The 14,262-nt window shown below is 49.6% G+C and overlaps 23 non-coding genes across 23 annotated transcripts; all 23 read left to right on the forward strand.

The window, feature by feature from the left end:
* Positions 1-1,378: 1,378 nt before the first annotated feature.
* Trnak-uuu (transfer RNA lysine (anticodon UUU)) lies at positions 1,379-1,451 on the forward strand. The gene has a single exon. It is a non-coding gene; the product is annotated as a tRNA-Lys (tRNA).
* Positions 1,452-1,589: 138 nt separating this feature from the next.
* On the forward strand, positions 1,590-1,671 carry Trnas-cga (transfer RNA serine (anticodon CGA)). Its single transcript has one exon. It is a non-coding gene; the product is annotated as a tRNA-Ser (tRNA).
* A 699-nt stretch (positions 1,672-2,370) lies between these two features.
* Positions 2,371-2,452, forward strand: Trnas-uga (transfer RNA serine (anticodon UGA)). Its single transcript has one exon. It is a non-coding gene; the product is annotated as a tRNA-Ser (tRNA).
* Positions 2,453-3,042: 590 nt separating this feature from the next.
* Trnaf-gaa (transfer RNA phenylalanine (anticodon GAA)) lies at positions 3,043-3,115 on the forward strand. The gene has a single exon. It is a non-coding gene; the product is annotated as a tRNA-Phe (tRNA).
* Positions 3,116-3,653: 538 nt separating this feature from the next.
* On the forward strand, positions 3,654-3,726 carry Trnak-uuu (transfer RNA lysine (anticodon UUU)). Its single transcript has one exon. It is a non-coding gene; the product is annotated as a tRNA-Lys (tRNA).
* A 138-nt stretch (positions 3,727-3,864) lies between these two features.
* Trnas-cga (transfer RNA serine (anticodon CGA)) lies at positions 3,865-3,946 on the forward strand. Its single transcript has one exon. It is a non-coding gene; the product is annotated as a tRNA-Ser (tRNA).
* A 699-nt stretch (positions 3,947-4,645) lies between these two features.
* Positions 4,646-4,727, forward strand: Trnas-uga (transfer RNA serine (anticodon UGA)). Its single transcript has one exon. It is a non-coding gene; the product is annotated as a tRNA-Ser (tRNA).
* Positions 4,728-5,317: 590 nt separating this feature from the next.
* On the forward strand, positions 5,318-5,390 carry Trnaf-gaa (transfer RNA phenylalanine (anticodon GAA)). The gene has a single exon. It is a non-coding gene; the product is annotated as a tRNA-Phe (tRNA).
* Positions 5,391-5,928: 538 nt separating this feature from the next.
* Trnak-uuu (transfer RNA lysine (anticodon UUU)) lies at positions 5,929-6,001 on the forward strand. Its single transcript has one exon. It is a non-coding gene; the product is annotated as a tRNA-Lys (tRNA).
* A 138-nt stretch (positions 6,002-6,139) lies between these two features.
* Trnas-cga (transfer RNA serine (anticodon CGA)) lies at positions 6,140-6,221 on the forward strand. The gene has a single exon. It is a non-coding gene; the product is annotated as a tRNA-Ser (tRNA).
* Positions 6,222-6,920: 699 nt separating this feature from the next.
* Positions 6,921-7,002, forward strand: Trnas-uga (transfer RNA serine (anticodon UGA)). Its single transcript has one exon. It is a non-coding gene; the product is annotated as a tRNA-Ser (tRNA).
* Positions 7,003-7,592: 590 nt separating this feature from the next.
* Positions 7,593-7,665, forward strand: Trnaf-gaa (transfer RNA phenylalanine (anticodon GAA)). The gene has a single exon. It is a non-coding gene; the product is annotated as a tRNA-Phe (tRNA).
* Positions 7,666-8,203: 538 nt separating this feature from the next.
* Trnak-uuu (transfer RNA lysine (anticodon UUU)) lies at positions 8,204-8,276 on the forward strand. Its single transcript has one exon. It is a non-coding gene; the product is annotated as a tRNA-Lys (tRNA).
* A 138-nt stretch (positions 8,277-8,414) lies between these two features.
* On the forward strand, positions 8,415-8,496 carry Trnas-cga (transfer RNA serine (anticodon CGA)). The gene has a single exon. It is a non-coding gene; the product is annotated as a tRNA-Ser (tRNA).
* A 699-nt stretch (positions 8,497-9,195) lies between these two features.
* On the forward strand, positions 9,196-9,277 carry Trnas-uga (transfer RNA serine (anticodon UGA)). Its single transcript has one exon. It is a non-coding gene; the product is annotated as a tRNA-Ser (tRNA).
* A 590-nt stretch (positions 9,278-9,867) lies between these two features.
* On the forward strand, positions 9,868-9,940 carry Trnaf-gaa (transfer RNA phenylalanine (anticodon GAA)). The gene has a single exon. It is a non-coding gene; the product is annotated as a tRNA-Phe (tRNA).
* A 538-nt stretch (positions 9,941-10,478) lies between these two features.
* On the forward strand, positions 10,479-10,551 carry Trnak-uuu (transfer RNA lysine (anticodon UUU)). The gene has a single exon. It is a non-coding gene; the product is annotated as a tRNA-Lys (tRNA).
* A 138-nt stretch (positions 10,552-10,689) lies between these two features.
* Positions 10,690-10,771, forward strand: Trnas-cga (transfer RNA serine (anticodon CGA)). Its single transcript has one exon. It is a non-coding gene; the product is annotated as a tRNA-Ser (tRNA).
* Positions 10,772-11,470: 699 nt separating this feature from the next.
* Trnas-uga (transfer RNA serine (anticodon UGA)) lies at positions 11,471-11,552 on the forward strand. The gene has a single exon. It is a non-coding gene; the product is annotated as a tRNA-Ser (tRNA).
* Positions 11,553-12,142: 590 nt separating this feature from the next.
* Trnaf-gaa (transfer RNA phenylalanine (anticodon GAA)) lies at positions 12,143-12,215 on the forward strand. The gene has a single exon. It is a non-coding gene; the product is annotated as a tRNA-Phe (tRNA).
* Positions 12,216-12,753: 538 nt separating this feature from the next.
* Trnak-uuu (transfer RNA lysine (anticodon UUU)) lies at positions 12,754-12,826 on the forward strand. The gene has a single exon. It is a non-coding gene; the product is annotated as a tRNA-Lys (tRNA).
* Positions 12,827-12,964: 138 nt separating this feature from the next.
* Trnas-cga (transfer RNA serine (anticodon CGA)) lies at positions 12,965-13,046 on the forward strand. Its single transcript has one exon. It is a non-coding gene; the product is annotated as a tRNA-Ser (tRNA).
* Positions 13,047-13,745: 699 nt separating this feature from the next.
* Positions 13,746-13,827, forward strand: Trnas-uga (transfer RNA serine (anticodon UGA)). The gene has a single exon. It is a non-coding gene; the product is annotated as a tRNA-Ser (tRNA).
* Positions 13,828-14,262: the final 435 nt, after the last annotated feature.

The following is a 14,262-nucleotide window of genomic DNA, read 5'->3' on the forward strand; positions in this document are numbered from 1 at the left end:
TGTTTTCAATAACCTTGGTGGTGACGATCACTTGGAATTCAAGATGTATATGGAAATCGAATTCGCGAAAACCTGCAGCTATCCCAATCATGGCAACAATTACGGCAATATGCTTAAAATCATATTTAATAGAATGGGTATAGGGTAAGATATGTGAGTCTAAGGGGGTGGGCACAGGCCGCGGGACTCCAGTAGTGCCGCGAAGAGGCCCCACTGCTTCTGTCTCGCGACCTGCCTCCCACACAACCCCATCAACCACCGCTCACAGACTCCACTCCAGTACACCGGAAACTGAGAACAATACTTGTGTTAGCAACGGAGCCATTTTTTTTCTAATTTTCCCCAGAAGCTATGAGAGACCAGCAAAGAAGAGTTTTTTAGTTTGTTCATTTTCCAAAAAAAAAACGATTTAAAAACAGTGGTTAAGGTGTTAAATAAAAAAAAAAAAGTGGTTAAGGCGTTGAAAAAATAAAAAAAAAATAAAAAAAAATAGCTCAGTTGGGAGAGCGTTAGACTGAAGATCTAAAGGTCCCTGGTTCGATCCCGGGTTTCGGCATGCATTCGTTTTGAAGCTGACGCCAATGGAATTGCTCTGAGTTTGTGATAATGTAACTACCGCCGAGAACAAAAATGACTCCCTCCTGTAGCTGTTCTGGTTGTCCAGTGCATGCCATAAGAGGAACACAGTAGGCAAATGCCTGGGAAGCAAGAAAATAAAAAAAAGTCCTACCTATTGCGTTCCCTTTTTTGTGTCAGGACGGGAAAAAAAAAAAAAAAAAACAAAAAAAAAAAAAAAAAAAAAAGATCTAAAGGTCCCTGGTTCGATCCCGGGTTTCGGCATGCATTCGTTTTGAAGCTGACGCCAATGGAATTGCTCGAGTTTGTGATAATGTAACTACCGCCGAGAACAAAGGTGACTCCCTCCTGTAGCTGTTCTGGTTGTCTAGTGCATGCCATAAGAGGAACACAGTAGGCAACTGCCTGGGAAGCAAGAAAATAAAAAAAAATGTGCTACCGACTGCGTTCCCTTTTTTGTGTCAGGACGTGAAGAACGTCTCCAACGGAACTGTGAAATGAGCGAAAACGTGGGAAACATTGCATTCAAAATGCTTGTGAATTTTCGAGTTGCCCAGTGAGTGTCAACAAAACACGTAAATCCTCTGCTCCAACGCATGAGACGTAACGACTGCTGCAATTTGTTTTTGCGTCGTGTGTCAGTATTCTTCGATAGTCTGTTACGAGCTTAGCACGATAAGTTTGTAGACAGCATCCAGGCGACGTTTTATTAGTTACGGCTCCATGCAGCGATTGCACAACAGTAAAGGACATGAGTCAATGTATAGTTGTGCATCGTGGAAGGTTTGCTAACGTCGTGTGAGCCCGGATAGCTCAGCCGGTAGAGCATTAGGCTTTTAACCTAAGGGTCCAGGGTTCAAATCCCTGTCCGGGCGGAAATTTTAATGCTTTGGTAGTGATTCGTCTAGTAGCGGCGGAAACACTACGGAAGAGAATGTAACTACGCCGTTTCCTGCCACCACAGTGCTTTAAACGGTAGCAGTTGCATGTGACGGGAGATGATCGCGCTCCGCGCAGTCGTGGCCGAGTGGTTAAGGCGTCTGACTCGAAATCAGATTCCCTCTGGGAGCGTAGGTTCGAGTCCTACCGGCTGCGTGCGATTTTGCGTAAAGAAGAGCAAATATTTTCACACGCATGAACGCGGGTGCAAACCAATGACGCCACTCTCAACAAGACGAAAATTTAAGAATACAGAGTCACGCGACGGCCGCTGCTTCCTGTGGTTACCGGTTCACCACGCACTGACGCTGGGACTGCAGAAAGCCGTCGCAGGCCCACGAGTGCGCTCCCGTCATTTTCTCGCGCCGACGCCGAGTTTGTGAGTACACACATGTGCTTGGAAGTTTTGGACAGAGCGAACATTCATTTCTTTTTAAGAATCGTAATTCAGTCATTCGAGTGCGGCAAAAGCAATGGTGCAGCGTTTCTTTTCTTAAGATCTCGCAGCTACTTGCAAGTATGTCCACCGCTTAAGAGGACAGAAAACTAGCGTCAGCGGTGCGTCAGTGGGAAGTCGGTGAAGTCGCCATTGGAGCCATAAGCCAGTAATTACGACATGTGAATCAGTCGCTCATCACGCAGCTGTACGATAGCTCAGTCGGTAGAGCGTTAGGTTTTCAACCAAAGGGTGTTGGGTCCAAGCCTCTGCCTGGGCGAAAATTAACACACTTTCGTAACGGCTAATGTGCTGGCCATGGAAACACTAGAGAAAAGAGTGAGGCCAAGGCGCTTTCTGCCATCGGATTGCTTCTCAAGGTGGCACTTTCACTTGTCGGAAGACGCTTTTTGCCACCGGCAGTCGTGGCCGAGTGGTTAAGGCGTCTGACTTGAAATCAGATTCCCTCTGGGAGCGCAGGTTCGAGTCCTGCCGACTGCGAAAATTTTCTCGCTCACAGAAGATGGACGTTCAGCTGCATCCTAGCGGTTGCGTCACTACTAAACACGTGGGTCGCCAGCAATGTGCAGTGTTCTTGGCTACAGGGTGCAGCGCTAAAGTCGCGCCCAGAAGCCACAGCTCATCTCCTCGTCTCGCAGCCGTCCACCAGGTGTCAGTGCAAGTGTCGCCTCTCTGGGCAGTGCAGATGTGTCCATTTTAGCTTGCAGACGATGACGTGTAGCAATTTATGAGCTAGCGCAAGTCAAATGTTTTACCGTGTGTATCTGCTAGATACTGCCTCTCACACGGTGGAGAGGCTCACTCCTTCTTGTGTCTCGTTCTCTGCACACGAGTTGCACGTGGCATCGATATAGCACCGGTTTTCTAGCGTCAGCGAAGTCAATATTACATGAATCGAGTCGACGTGTTTGCTTGTTACGATGATGGAAGCAGAAGAAATGTGTGTGGTGCTTCACTGCATCTGCTGCTCGCCTTTCAGCGTCCCTGTGTCTTATAGACGAAGACGACTGTGAAATTGGCGACGAGGCAGAGGTTAACGAAGACGTACAAAACAGAGACGTTCCACGTCAGCCGAAATAGCTCAGTTGGGAGAGCGTTAGACTGAAGATCTAAAGGTCCCTGGTTCGATCCCGGGTTTCGGCATGCATTCGTTTTGAAGCTGACGCCAATGGAATTGCTCGAGTTTGTGATAATGTAACTACCGCCGAGAACAAAGGTGACTCCCTCCTGTAGCTGTTCTGGTTGTCTAGTGCATGCCATAAGAGGAACACAGTAGGCAACTGCCTGGGAAGCAAGAAAATAAAAAAAAATGTGCTACCGACTGCGTTCCCTTTTTTGTGTCAGGACGTGAAGAACGTCTCCAACGGAACTGTGAAATGAGCGAAAACGTGGGAAACATTGCATTCAAAATGCTTGTGAATTTTCGAGTTGCCCAGTGAGTGTCAACAAAACACGTAAATCCTCTGCTCCAACGCATGAGACGTAACGACTGCTGCAATTTGTTTTTGCGTCGTGTGTCAGTATTCTTCGATAGTCTGTTACGAGCTTAGCACGATAAGTTTGTAGACAGCATCCAGGCGACGTTTTATTAGTTACGGCTCCATGCAGCGATTGCACAACAGTAAAGGACATGAGTCAATGTATAGTTGTGCATCGTGGAAGGTTTGCTAACGTCGTGTGAGCCCGGATAGCTCAGCCGGTAGAGCATTAGGCTTTTAACCTAAGGGTCCAGGGTTCAAATCCCTGTCCGGGCGGAAATTTTAATGCTTTGGTAGTGATTCGTCTAGTAGCGGCGGAAACACTACGGAAGAGAATGTAACTACGCCGTTTCCTGCCACCACAGTGCTTTAAACGGTAGCAGTTGCATGTGACGGGAGATGATCGCGCTCCGCGCAGTCGTGGCCGAGTGGTTAAGGCGTCTGACTCGAAATCAGATTCCCTCTGGGAGCGTAGGTTCGAGTCCTACCGGCTGCGTGCGATTTTGCGTAAAGAAGAGCAAATATTTTCACACGCATGAACGCGGGTGCAAACCAATGACGCCACTCTCAACAAGACGAAAATTTAAGAATACAGAGTTCCGCGACGGCCGCTGCTTCCTGTGGTTACCGGTTCACCACGCACTGACGCTGGGACTGCAGAAAGCCGTCGCAGGCCCACGAGTGCGCTCCCGTCATTTTCTCGCGCCGACGCCGAGTTTGTGAGTACACACATGTGCTTGGAAGTTTTGGACAGAGCGAACATTCATTTCTTTTTAAGAATCGTAATTCAGTCATTCGAGTGCGGCAAAAGCAATGGTGCAGCGTTTCTTTTCTTAAGATCTCGCAGCTACTTGCAAGTATGTCCACCGCTTAAGAGGACAGAAAACTAGCGTCAGCGGTGCGTCAGTGGGAAGTCGGTGAAGTCGCCATTGGAGCCATAAGCCAGTAATTACGACATGTGAATCAGTCGCTCATCACGCAGCTGTACGATAGCTCAGTCGGTAGAGCGTTAGGTTTTCAACCAAAGGGTGTTGGGTCCAAGCCTCTGCCTGGGCGAAAATTAACACACTTTCGTAACGGCTAATGTGCTGGCCATGGAAACACTAGAGAAAAGAGTGAGGCCAAGGCGCTTTCTGCCATCGGATTGCTTCTCAAGGTGGCACTTTCACTTGTCGGAAGACGCTTTTTGCCACCGGCAGTCGTGGCCGAGTGGTTAAGGCGTCTGACTTGAAATCAGATTCCCTCTGGGAGCGCAGGTTCGAGTCCTGCCGACTGCGAAAACTTTCTCGCTCACAGAAGATGGACGTTCAGCTGCATCCTAGCGGTTGCGTCACTACTAAACACGTGGGTCGCCAGCAATGTGCAGTGTTCTTGGCTACAGGGTGCAGCGCTAAAGTCGCGCCCAGAAGCCACAGCTCATCTCCTCGTCTCGCAGCCGTCCACCAGGTGTCAGTGCAAGTGTCGCCTCTCTGGGCAGTGCAGATGTGTCCATTTTAGCTTGCAGACGATGACGTGTAGCAATTTATGAGCTAGCGCAAGTCAAATGTTTTACCGTGTGTATCTGCTAGATACTGCCTCTCACACGGTGGAGAGGCTCACTCCTTCTTGTGTCTCGTTCTCTGCACACGAGTTGCACGTGGCATCGATATAGCACCGGTTTTCTAGCGTCAGCGAAGTCAATATTACATGAATCGAGTCGACGTGTTTGCTTGTTACGATGATGGAAGCAGAAGAAATGTGTGTGGTGCTTCACTGCATCTGCTGCTCGCCTTTCAGCGTCCCTGTGTCTTATAGACGAAGACGACTGTGAAATTGGCGACGAGGCAGAGGTTAACGAAGACGTACAAAACAGAGACGTTCCACGTCAGCCGAAATAGCTCAGTTGGGAGAGCGTTAGACTGAAGATCTAAAGGTCCCTGGTTCGATCCCGGGTTTCGGCATGCATTCGTTTTGAAGCTGACGCCAATGGAATTGCTCGAGTTTGTGATAATGTAACTACCGCCGAGAACAAAGGTGACTCCCTCCTGTAGCTGTTCTGGTTGTCTAGTGCATGCCATAAGAGGAACACAGTAGGCAACTGCCTGGGAAGCAAGAAAATAAAAAAAAATGTGCTACCGACTGCGTTCCCTTTTTTGTGTCAGGACGTGAAGAACGTCTCCAACGGAACTGTGAAATGAGCGAAAACGTGGGAAACATTGCATTCAAAATGCTTGTGAATTTTCGAGTTGCCCAGTGAGTGTCAACAAAACACGTAAATCCTCTGCTCCAACGCATGAGACGTAACGACTGCTGCAATTTGTTTTTGCGTCGTGTGTCAGTATTCTTCGATAGTCTGTTACGAGCTTAGCACGATAAGTTTGTAGACAGCATCCAGGCGACGTTTTATTAGTTACGGCTCCATGCAGCGATTGCACAACAGTAAAGGACATGAGTCAATGTATAGTTGTGCATCGTGGAAGGTTTGCTAACGTCGTGTGAGCCCGGATAGCTCAGCCGGTAGAGCATTAGGCTTTTAACCTAAGGGTCCAGGGTTCAAATCCCTGTCCGGGCGGAAATTTTAATGCTTTGGTAGTGATTCGTCTAGTAGCGGCGGAAACACTACGGAAGAGAATGTAACTACGCCGTTTCCTGCCACCACAGTGCTTTAAACGGTAGCAGTTGCATGTGACGGGAGATGATCGCGCTCCGCGCAGTCGTGGCCGAGTGGTTAAGGCGTCTGACTCGAAATCAGATTCCCTCTGGGAGCGTAGGTTCGAGTCCTACCGGCTGCGTGCGATTTTGCGTAAAGAAGAGCAAATATTTTCACACGCATGAACGCGGGTGCAAACCAATGACGCCACTCTCAACAAGACGAAAATTTAAGAATACAGAGTTCCGCGACGGCCGCTGCTTCCTGTGGTTACCGGTTCACCACGCACTGACGCTGGGACTGCAGAAAGCCGTCGCAGGCCCACGAGTGCGCTCCCGTCATTTTCTCGCGCCGACGCCGAGTTTGTGAGTACACACATGTGCTTGGAAGTTTTGGACAGAGCGAACATTCATTTCTTTTTAAGAATCGTAATTCAGTCATTCGAGTGCGGCAAAAGCAATGGTGCAGCGTTTCTTTTCTTAAGATCTCGCAGCTACTTGCAAGTATGTCCACCGCTTAAGAGGACAGAAAACTAGCGTCAGCGGTGCGTCAGTGGGAAGTCGGTGAAGTCGCCATTGGAGCCATAAGCCAGTAATTACGACATGTGAATCAGTCGCTCATCACGCAGCTGTACGATAGCTCAGTCGGTAGAGCGTTAGGTTTTCAACCAAAGGGTGTTGGGTCCAAGCCTCTGCCTGGGCGAAAATTAACACACTTTCGTAACGGCTAATGTGCTGGCCATGGAAACACTAGAGAAAAGAGTGAGGCCAAGGCGCTTTCTGCCATCGGATTGCTTCTCAAGGTGGCACTTTCACTTGTCGGAAGACGCTTTTTGCCACCGGCAGTCGTGGCCGAGTGGTTAAGGCGTCTGACTTGAAATCAGATTCCCTCTGGGAGCGCAGGTTCGAGTCCTGCCGACTGCGAAAACTTTCTCGCTCACAGAAGATGGACGTTCAGCTGCATCCTAGCGGTTGCGTCACTACTAAACACGTGGGTCGCCAGCAATGTGCAGTGTTCTTGGCTACAGGGTGCAGCGCTAAAGTCGCGCCCAGAAGCCACAGCTCATCTCCTCGTCTCGCAGCCGTCCACCAGGTGTCAGTGCAAGTGTCGCCTCTCTGGGCAGTGCAGATGTGTCCATTTTAGCTTGCAGACGATGACGTGTAGCAATTTATGAGCTAGCGCAAGTCAAATGTTTTACCGTGTGTATCTGCTAGATACTGCCTCTCACACGGTGGAGAGGCTCACTCCTTCTTGTGTCTCGTTCTCTGCACACGAGTTGCACGTGGCATCGATATAGCACCGGTTTTCTAGCGTCAGCGAAGTCAATATTACATGAATCGAGTCGACGTGTTTGCTTGTTACGATGATGGAAGCAGAAGAAATGTGTGTGGTGCTTCACTGCATCTGCTGCTCGCCTTTCAGCGTCCCTGTGTCTTATAGACGAAGACGACTGTGAAATTGGCGACGAGGCAGAGGTTAACGAAGACGTACAAAACAGAGACGTTCCACGTCAGCCGAAATAGCTCAGTTGGGAGAGCGTTAGACTGAAGATCTAAAGGTCCCTGGTTCGATCCCGGGTTTCGGCATGCATTCGTTTTGAAGCTGACGCCAATGGAATTGCTCGAGTTTGTGATAATGTAACTACCGCCGAGAACAAAGGTGACTCCCTCCTGTAGCTGTTCTGGTTGTCTAGTGCATGCCATAAGAGGAACACAGTAGGCAACTGCCTGGGAAGCAAGAAAATAAAAAAAAATGTGCTACCGACTGCGTTCCCTTTTTTGTGTCAGGACGTGAAGAACGTCTCCAACGGAACTGTGAAATGAGCGAAAACGTGGGAAACATTGCATTCAAAATGCTTGTGAATTTTCGAGTTGCCCAGTGAGTGTCAACAAAACACGTAAATCCTCTGCTCCAACGCATGAGACGTAACGACTGCTGCAATTTGTTTTTGCGTCGTGTGTCAGTATTCTTCGATAGTCTGTTACGAGCTTAGCACGATAAGTTTGTAGACAGCATCCAGGCGACGTTTTATTAGTTACGGCTCCATGCAGCGATTGCACAACAGTAAAGGACATGAGTCAATGTATAGTTGTGCATCGTGGAAGGTTTGCTAACGTCGTGTGAGCCCGGATAGCTCAGCCGGTAGAGCATTAGGCTTTTAACCTAAGGGTCCAGGGTTCAAATCCCTGTCCGGGCGGAAATTTTAATGCTTTGGTAGTGATTCGTCTAGTAGCGGCGGAAACACTACGGAAGAGAATGTAACTACGCCGTTTCCTGCCACCACAGTGCTTTAAACGGTAGCAGTTGCATGTGACGGGAGATGATCGCGCTCCGCGCAGTCGTGGCCGAGTGGTTAAGGCGTCTGACTCGAAATCAGATTCCCTCTGGGAGCGTAGGTTCGAGTCCTACCGGCTGCGTGCGATTTTGCGTAAAGAAGAGCAAATATTTTCACACGCATGAACGCGGGTGCAAACCAATGACGCCACTCTCAACAAGACGAAAATTTAAGAATACAGAGTTCCGCGACGGCCGCTGCTTCCTGTGGTTACCGGTTCACCACGCACTGACGCTGGGACTGCAGAAAGCCGTCGCAGGCCCACGAGTGCGCTCCCGTCATTTTCTCGCGCCGACGCCGAGTTTGTGAGTACACACATGTGCTTGGAAGTTTTGGACAGAGCGAACATTCATTTCTTTTTAAGAATCGTAATTCAGTCATTCGAGTGCGGCAAAAGCAATGGTGCAGCGTTTCTTTTCTTAAGATCTCGCAGCTACTTGCAAGTATGTCCACCGCTTAAGAGGACAGAAAACTAGCGTCAGCGGTGCGTCAGTGGGAAGTCGGTGAAGTCGCCATTGGAGCCATAAGCCAGTAATTACGACATGTGAATCAGTCGCTCATCACGCAGCTGTACGATAGCTCAGTCGGTAGAGCGTTAGGTTTTCAACCAAAGGGTGTTGGGTCCAAGCCTCTGCCTGGGCGAAAATTAACACACTTTCGTAACGGCTAATGTGCTGGCCATGGAAACACTAGAGAAAAGAGTGAGGCCAAGGCGCTTTCTGCCATCGGATTGCTTCTCAAGGTGGCACTTTCACTTGTCGGAAGACGCTTTTTGCCACCGGCAGTCGTGGCCGAGTGGTTAAGGCGTCTGACTTGAAATCAGATTCCCTCTGGGAGCGCAGGTTCGAGTCCTGCCGACTGCGAAAACTTTCTCGCTCACAGAAGATGGACGTTCAGCTGCATCCTAGCGGTTGCGTCACTACTAAACACGTGGGTCGCCAGCAATGTGCAGTGTTCTTGGCTACAGGGTGCAGCGCTAAAGTCGCGCCCAGAAGCCACAGCTCATCTCCTCGTCTCGCAGCCGTCCACCAGGTGTCAGTGCAAGTGTCGCCTCTCTGGGCAGTGCAGATGTGTCCATTTTAGCTTGCAGACGATGACGTGTAGCAATTTATGAGCTAGCGCAAGTCAAATGTTTTACCGTGTGTATCTGCTAGATACTGCCTCTCACACGGTGGAGAGGCTCACTCCTTCTTGTGTCTCGTTCTCTGCACACGAGTTGCACGTGGCATCGATATAGCACCGGTTTTCTAGCGTCAGCGAAGTCAATATTACATGAATCGAGTCGACGTGTTTGCTTGTTACGATGATGGAAGCAGAAGAAATGTGTGTGGTGCTTCACTGCATCTGCTGCTCGCCTTTCAGCGTCCCTGTGTCTTATAGACGAAGACGACTGTGAAATTGGCGACGAGGCAGAGGTTAACGAAGACGTACAAAACAGAGACGTTCCACGTCAGCCGAAATAGCTCAGTTGGGAGAGCGTTAGACTGAAGATCTAAAGGTCCCTGGTTCGATCCCGGGTTTCGGCATGCATTCGTTTTGAAGCTGACGCCAATGGAATTGCTCGAGTTTGTGATAATGTAACTACCGCCGAGAACAAAGGTGACTCCCTCCTGTAGCTGTTCTGGTTGTCTAGTGCATGCCATAAGAGGAACACAGTAGGCAACTGCCTGGGAAGCAAGAAAATAAAAAAAAATGTGCTACCGACTGCGTTCCCTTTTTTGTGTCAGGACGTGAAGAACGTCTCCAACGGAACTGTGAAATGAGCGAAAACGTGGGAAACATTGCATTCAAAATGCTTGTGAATTTTCGAGTTGCCCAGTGAGTGTCAACAAAACACGTAAATCCTCTGCTCCAACGCATGAGACGTAACGACTGCTGCAATTTGTTTTTGCGTCGTGTGTCAGTATTCTTCGATAGTCTGTTACGAGCTTAGCACGATAAGTTTGTAGACAGCATCCAGGCGACGTTTTATTAGTTACGGCTCCATGCAGCGATTGCACAACAGTAAAGGACATGAGTCAATGTATAGTTGTGCATCGTGGAAGGTTTGCTAACGTCGTGTGAGCCCGGATAGCTCAGCCGGTAGAGCATTAGGCTTTTAACCTAAGGGTCCAGGGTTCAAATCCCTGTCCGGGCGGAAATTTTAATGCTTTGGTAGTGATTCGTCTAGTAGCGGCGGAAACACTACGGAAGAGAATGTAACTACGCCGTTTCCTGCCACCACAGTGCTTTAAACGGTAGCAGTTGCATGTGACGGGAGATGATCGCGCTCCGCGCAGTCGTGGCCGAGTGGTTAAGGCGTCTGACTCGAAATCAGATTCCCTCTGGGAGCGTAGGTTCGAGTCCTACCGGCTGCGTGCGATTTTGCGTAAAGAAGAGCAAATATTTTCACACGCATGAACGCGGGTGCAAACCAATGACGCCACTCTCAACAAGACGAAAATTTAAGAATACAGAGTTCCGCGACGGCCGCTGCTTCCTGTGGTTACCGGTTCACCACGCACTGACGCTGGGACTGCAGAAAGCCGTCGCAGGCCCACGAGTGCGCTCCCGTCATTTTCTCGCGCCGACGCCGAGTTTGTGAGTACACACATGTGCTTGGAAGTTTTGGACAGAGCGAACATTCATTTCTTTTTAAGAATCGTAATTCAGTCATTCGAGTGCGGCAAAAGCAATGGTGCAGCGTTTCTTTTCTTAAGATCTCGCAGCTACTTGCAAGTATGTCCACCGCTTAAGAGGACAGAAAACTAGCGTCAGCGGTGCGTCAGTGGGAAGTCGGTGAAGTCGCCATTGGAGCCATAAGCCAGTAATTACGACATGTGAATCAGTCGCTCATCACGCAGCTGTACGATAGCTCAGTCGGTAGAGCGTTAGGTTTTCAACCAAAGGGTGTTGGGTCCAAGCCTCTGCCTGGGCGAAAATTAACACACTTTCGTAACGGCTAATGTGCTGGCCATGGAAACACTAGAGAAAAGAGTGAGGCCAAGGCGCTTTCTGCCATCGGATTGCTTCTCAAGGTGGCACTTTCACTTGTCGGAAGACGCTTTTTGCCACCGGCAGTCGTGGCCGAGTGGTTAAGGCGTCTGACTTGAAATCAGATTCCCTCTGGGAGCGCAGGTTCGAGTCCTGCCGACTGCGAAAACTTTCTCGCTCACAGAAGATGGACGTTCAGCTGCATCCTAGCGGTTGCGTCACTACTAAACACGTGGGTCGCCAGCAATGTGCAGTGTTCTTGGCTACAGGGTGCAGCGCTAAAGTCGCGCCCAGAAGCCACAGCTCATCTCCTCGTCTCGCAGCCGTCCACCAGGTGTCAGTGCAAGTGTCGCCTCTCTGGGCAGTGCAGATGTGTCCATTTTAGCTTGCAGACGATGACGTGTAGCAATTTATGAGCTAGCGCAAGTCAAATGTTTTACCGTGTGTATCTGCTAGATACTGCCTCTCACACGGTGGAGAGGCTCACTCCTTCTTGTGTCTCGTTCTCTGCACACGAGTTGCACGTGGCATCGATATAGCACCGGTTTTCTAGCGTCAGCGAAGTCAATATTACATGAATCGAGTCGACGTGTTTGCTTGTTACGATGATGGAAGCAGAAGAAATGTGTGTGGTGCTTCACTGCATCTGCTGCTCGCCTTTCAGCGTCCCTGTGTCTTATAGACGAAGACGACTGTGAAATTGGCGACGAGGCAGAGGTTAACGAAGACGTACAAAACAGAGACGTTCCACGTCAGCCGAAATAGCTCAGTTGGGAGAGCGTTAGACTGAAGATCTAAAGGTCCCTGGTTCGATCCCGGGTTTCGGCATGCATTCGTTTTGAAGCTGACGCCAATGGAATTGCTCGAGTTTGTGATAATGTAACTACCGCCGAGAACAAAGGTGACTCCCTCCTGTAGCTGTTCTGGTTGTCTAGTGCATGCCATAAGAGGAACACAGTAGGCAACTGCCTGGGAAGCAAGAAAATAAAAAAAAATGTGCTACCGACTGCGTTCCCTTTTTTGTGTCAGGACGTGAAGAACGTCTCCAACGGAACTGTGAAATGAGCGAAAACGTGGGAAACATTGCATTCAAAATGCTTGTGAATTTTCGAGTTGCCCAGTGAGTGTCAACAAAACACGTAAATCCTCTGCTCCAACGCATGAGACGTAACGACTGCTGCAATTTGTTTTTGCGTCGTGTGTCAGTATTCTTCGATAGTCTGTTACGAGCTTAGCACGATAAGTTTGTAGACAGCATCCAGGCGACGTTTTATTAGTTACGGCTCCATGCAGCGATTGCACAACAGTAAAGGACATGAGTCAATGTATAGTTGTGCATCGTGGAAGGTTTGCTAACGTCGTGTGAGCCCGGATAGCTCAGCCGGTAGAGCATTAGGCTTTTAACCTAAGGGTCCAGGGTTCAAATCCCTGTCCGGGCGGAAATTTTAATGCTTTGGTAGTGATTCGTCTAGTAGCGGCGGAAACACTACGGAAGAGAATGTAACTACGCCGTTTCCTGCCACCACAGTGCTTTAAACGGTAGCAGTTGCATGTGACGGGAGATGATCGCGCTCCGCGCAGTCGTGGCCGAGTGGTTAAGGCGTCTGACTCGAAATCAGATTCCCTCTGGGAGCGTAGGTTCGAGTCCTACCGGCTGCGTGCGATTTTGCGTAAAGAAGAGCAAATATTTTCACACGCATGAACGCGGGTGCAAACCAATGACGCCACTCTCAACAAGACGAAAATTTAAGAATACAGAGTTCCGCGACGGCCGCTGCTTCCTGTGGTTACCGGTTCACCACGCACTGACGCTGGGACTGCAGAAAGCCGTCGCAGGCCCACGAGTGCGCTCCCGTCATTTTCTCGCGCCGACGCCGAGTTTGTGAGTACACACATGTGCTTGGAAGTTTTGGACAGAGCGAACATTCATTTCTTTTTAAGAATCGTAATTCAGTCATTCGAGTGCGGCAAAAGCAATGGTGCAGCGTTTCTTTTCTTAAGATCTCGCAGCTACTTGCAAGTATGTCCACCGCTTAAGAGGACAGAAAACTAGCGTCAGCGGTGCGTCAGTGGGAAGTCGGTGAAGTCGCCATTGGAGCCATAAGCCAGTAATTACGACATGTGAATCAGTCGCTCATCACGCAGCTGTACGATAGCTCAGTCGGTAGAGCGTTAGGTTTTCAACCAAAGGGTGTTGGGTCCAAGCCTCTGCCTGGGCGAAAATTAACACACTTTCGTAACGGCTAATGTGCTGGCCATGGAAACACTAGAGAAAAGAGTGAGGCCAAGGCGCTTTCTGCCATCGGATTGCTTCTCAAGGTGGCACTTTCACTTGTCGGAAGACGCTTTTTGCCACCGGCAGTCGTGGCCGAGTGGTTAAGGCGTCTGACTTGAAATCAGATTCCCTCTGGGAGCGCAGGTTCGAGTCCTGCCGACTGCGAAAACTTTCTCGCTCACAGAAGATGGACGTTCAGCTGCATCCTAGCGGTTGCGTCACTACTAAACACGTGGGTCGCCAGCAATGTGCAGTGTTCTTGGCTACAGGGTGCAGCGCTAAAGTCGCGCCCAGAAGCCACAGCTCATCTCCTCGTCTCGCAGCCGTCCACCAGGTGTCAGTGCAAGTGTCGCCTCTCTGGGCAGTGCAGATGTGTCCATTTTAGCTTGCAGACGATGACGTGTAGCAATTTATGAGCTAGCGCAAGTCAAATGTTTTACCGTGTGTATCTGCTAGATACTGCCTCTCACACGGTGGAGAGGCTCACTCCTTCTTGTGTCTCGTTCTCTGCACACGAGTTGCACGTGGCATCGATATAGCACCGGTTTTCTAGCGTCAGCGAAGTCAATATTACATGAATCGAGTCGACGTGTTTGCTTG

Source organism: Schistocerca nitens, unplaced genomic scaffold, assembly GCF_023898315.1.
Source record: "Schistocerca nitens isolate TAMUIC-IGC-003100 unplaced genomic scaffold, iqSchNite1.1 HiC_scaffold_94, whole genome shotgun sequence".
NCBI classification, from domain to species: domain Eukaryota; kingdom Metazoa; phylum Arthropoda; class Insecta; order Orthoptera; family Acrididae; genus Schistocerca; species Schistocerca nitens.